Source organism: Chiroxiphia lanceolata, chromosome 12 (genome assembly GCF_009829145.1).
Source record: "Chiroxiphia lanceolata isolate bChiLan1 chromosome 12, bChiLan1.pri, whole genome shotgun sequence".
Classification (NCBI taxonomy): Eukaryota; Metazoa; Chordata; class Aves; order Passeriformes; family Pipridae; genus Chiroxiphia; species Chiroxiphia lanceolata.
This window is the reverse complement of record NC_045648.1, coordinates 12,323,774-12,328,293: the sequence shown is the minus strand read 5'-3', so window position 1 is coordinate 12,328,293 and position 4,520 is coordinate 12,323,774.

Below are 4,520 nucleotides of genomic sequence, written 5' to 3'. Positions count from 1 at the left end.
CGGGCGCAGGCGCGGGTTCGGGGCGGTGCCTCACGGAGCGGGGGCGGCCCCCGAGCTCCGGGAATGGTGGGGAGCGGGTGAGGCTGAGCTGGGGAAGGTGTCCCTGCCCGTGGCAGGGAGGTTGGATCGAGATGGTCTGTAGGATGCCTTCCAACCCAAAACACCCCGTGCTCGTAGGTGTTTGTGGCAGCACCTCCCAGCCGGGCACAGCGTGTGTGCTGTCAGCGGGGGCAAACTCCTGTGTGCCTTCACGCATCCTTGCAGATCTCTCTTGTTGCTTCTTCTTCCTTCCTTTGGCCCCTTCAGGTCTTCACCTCTGCCCACATTTTGCTTTTTCTGTGTTCGAAACATGCAGCTTTTTTCCTCCAGGCGAATGCGTTCAATGTCCTGTCTCTCCCTGACCGACAAAAAGAGCATTTACACGGTGGCTTCTCCTGCTCCTGTTGGCACGAAGCAGGTGGAGTCCAAGCCCTCTCAGGCTCTGCTGTGTGCTCAGTGAATTTTTGGACGTTTCGGTTATCAAAAACCATGCACTAGTAAACACCGCGTGCTAGTAAACACTATCCGTGTACAGCTGTTCAAGGTTTATAACGTGAAAGAAGTCTGGACAGGTTGTCTTGAGAAAATGGAAAGATTTAACTTGATTTAGTCTGTTCTCTGCCAAATTTCAGTCTACATGAAAGCTGGAGCTGCTCACAGGCACCAGTCTTCAGAGGTCTGGTTATTTTACTATGAGTTCTTATCTCAGTGTTGGAAACTTCAAAATAAATAAAAACCCACAACAGTTAAAATTAAGGCAGTTGTCTGGTATGTGCTACTTGAATGGCTAAGTTCTGGCAACACAACGGAAAACAGGATTTTACAGCAGAAACTACTGAGTAACTATCCTTGTAGGCATTGCCATTCCTGCCTTCAGAATAAGGCATTTGTAGCATGAAAATGATAAGCAATAGTCATTAATTAGTTCAGATATAGCAGTTTGAACCTGCATTTTCCAGATATCAAGTGTGCTACAATACTGCTGTAACCTAGAGAAAAATGATTCCCAGGCTTACACAGTAGGTAATGCTGAGATTCTGATTTTTTCAGAGTCACTGAAAACTCTTGGCAGATTTGGGAAAAGAAATTGGTGGTGAAATGTTGGCCCCACGGGCATCAATGTGAGTTCTGCTGTCTGCTTCAGTAGTGCCAAGATTTCCATAAGATATATAGAGTGTAAGGTATCATACATCAACGATCTTATTTAATACAGAGTTTATTTAAAATATTTTTAATTCTAATAACTTATGGCTAATACATTACTTAAAGATAGTTTGCAAAGTCCTGACTGTGCTGAAGTCATTGGTGAGGCTCTTACTAACTTTAATAGAGACAGATAAATTATATTAAAATCAAGTTTGTGCAAACTTAAAATGGAACAGTCCTTATTTGTTGGGCTGAACCACCTGAGGGTGCTTCTCTTCAAAGGAAGAAACTCCCAGTGCACGCAAAGGAGGAGGCTGGGGGTGGTCAGCAGGTTTTTGACTACTGTGAGATTCTCCCTTGTGAGGCAAGAGACTCACAAAGCCATGCTGAGCCCTTCTGGCACCATGGGTGAATGAAGAGGCACTTTTATAACCACAAGAGCACTTTGCAAATGCTCAGCAGTAGATTCATAACCCTCCAGTCATTAGAAGGCTGGTGGTTTCCAGGCTGACAGACCAACGCCTGCATCAGAGGGCAAACATAATGTTCTCAACAGGATTAGTAGAGGGCTTTCTTTTTCAAAGGCTAGAATACAATTTAAAACAATCTTACGTCGCTGAAGAAAGTGTTGCAAATATGAAAACTGAAAAGACATAGAAGACCTGGACAGCAGTGGAACTTCCACTGGTGCTGAAACAATGCGCATGCAACAGCAAGAGCGGATGCAGCATGGAGCTCCCTCACTGCTGTTCACTGAGCTGAGCTGTGCACAGCAAGAAAGGAGCATCCAGAGCCTCAGACATAATCCTAAACTGATTAAATCATAATATATTTACTATCTACAATGATGATGTGGTACAAATGAAGCACATTGGTTCAAAGTATACGTCTCGAGAGAGAAATATCTTCCTGTCTGGGGAATTCACACAGGATATAGACAGGAAGGATATTGTCAGTAAAGTAGATGATAATAAAAAGCGATGCCTGACCCTCTATCCTATATATCTTTTTTTTTGTGAGAGTGGCCAAACTCAGATTGAAACAAATTATGACTGAGGAAATCATACTTCTTCCAGTGGCAGCAAAGAAGGACACGGTTCAGTCCTGGTTCTCTTGAGACACAACCCTAACACTTGAAGAACTTTATGTTCTGACATGAAGGGTTAAGATGAGCACATTCCCATGAGCAGACTGGCTTGTACAGCCTTTGGTGGGAGGCCACAGGGGTAGCTACCTACCTGTGTTTGGGAATTTTTCCCTCTTCTTGCAGATGGCTGCCTTGTGGCCAGCCCCAGACCAGCCTAGCTGAGGCGTGTCTGGAGACAAGCTCAAGCACTGACCATAAGACTCACAGCATTCTAAGCCCTGTCAAATGTGCTCTGCCCAGCATGTGGGAACACACCTCACAGGGTTTTGTTTCTCAAGTGCACTGCTAAGACCATTGACACATACCAAAATGACCCAATTCTCTGTGAACTGGCTGTATAAAAGAAACATGTGGTATGAGAAACTTCCCCAGTGCATACTGATCAGCTGCAGTTGGCCTTTGTCAGACCCCAGGCTCTTTAGATAAAGAAGGAAATCCAATGCTGAACAAGTTGTCCTGCAGATCCGTTCACGGAGAAGGAGGTGGAGCAGAAAGGTCTTCAACATTCACAGACTCTGTAAAGAGAGGACTACAATATCTGTTGGCTCCTGCTCCCTTCTGAGGAGCAAACCACTTTAAATGGGACACTGTAAAGGAGGTGGAGAGAGCTGACCTGTGCCTCCAAAGTCTCCTTCTCACACCAGGACAGACAGCAGAACTGGGGTGGGTGGAGAAGCCACTGTATCTCAGCAGATGGAGTAGAAGTCATGTTACCTTTACTCCAGGGAAGTGTGAGCCAACCCAAAGCACACTTTTGAGCATGCTACCTGGAGCAGAGCAGGGGTGCATAGTTCTGTAAGGTGGGTACAGAGGGTGGTGAGGTGCTGAGGTCTGGGCCCAGGGTCAGCAGTGGTTTTCTTATGTCCTTGGGCAATTCCTTCCACCTTTCAGCCAATGGCATGAGCACCAAGTGGGCCCCAGGCTTAAAATAGCCATCTGTTCTGTGTCTCACTTTCCACATCTGCAAAATGGAAATTGTGGTTCAATTTGACATCTACTGCTGCAAATTAATTGGTACAGATGAAGTATTTATTATTACCATTACTGCCATGGCAAATGCAGTGTACAAATCCAAATGCAATTCTTCAGGATTTATAGTACTAAGGTTATAGAACATTTTGCAGAAATCAAGTTTGGGTGAAATAATAGATGACTTGTGGTTAGTGTTATTTATTGTATTACTGTGCTTTGCCTTATAAAAGAGTCCAAGAAAATCCTATTAACTGTCAAAGCAATGCAATTAAAAAAATTCCAGCCTAAATATAGGTGGGGGCTGACCAGTTGAAATGCTGCTGGCCGACATTTTAAGGCCTGATCCATGAAGCTGTTATGAACTGGGGCTGACTACTTACACTGGTTCTTTTTCACAGCCATTTCAGAAGTGTCACCTCAACTCAGTAATTTTACATGTGAGTAAGAGTCAAATTTGATCTCCACCCTGGGTCTGAATTTGCTGATCAGGCATTGAACCAAGAGGTTTTATATACAGGTTGCTGAATTTGATCAACAGCTGGTCTTTAAGGGAAGAGATCAAAACATGCACAACACAGTAATCAGGTCCAGATGTTTGTCTAAAACACAAGCCCCAGCTCTAGCAGGAATTAATTAAGCAAAGTCTTACAAGCTGTGTTATAAGGAAACCAGATGAAAAAATCACAACAGCCCCTCTGGGTTTTTTTAATAAAAAAAATTACAACAAACAATTTAAAAGAACTGACCACGTTTTGGCTACAAACAGTCCAGTGAGCTAAAACTTGCTTTTGGGTGCCCCAGTTAATGATTTACTGTTGTAACCTGCCAGCAGTAAGCTCAGTGTTTAGGCACTGTTTGGAAAAAAAATGCCAAACCTCTACACTGCATTCACCATACAGCGGCTCTGAACCAAATTGTCACTGGTTAAAGGGAAGGCTAAGCCAGGAAATACATTGTTTTGGGATCCACAGGACCCTGGTTCTTGAAGGCATCCCCCAGAGTGGAGCCAATGTTTTTCTAGAATAGTTGTCCTCATGTATATTGTATCCTTAGAGTGTTCACTCTGACACTGTGCTTCTTTCAACAAGTCAAGTACGTAAACTTGATAATACATAAAAGCCTAGATGGGCAAAATGTTGTGCAGAAGTTCCTGCCAGGGAAAAAGAACTGGCTGGGAGCCTTATCCTGCCCTCTCAGATGTCCTTTCAGGCTGATA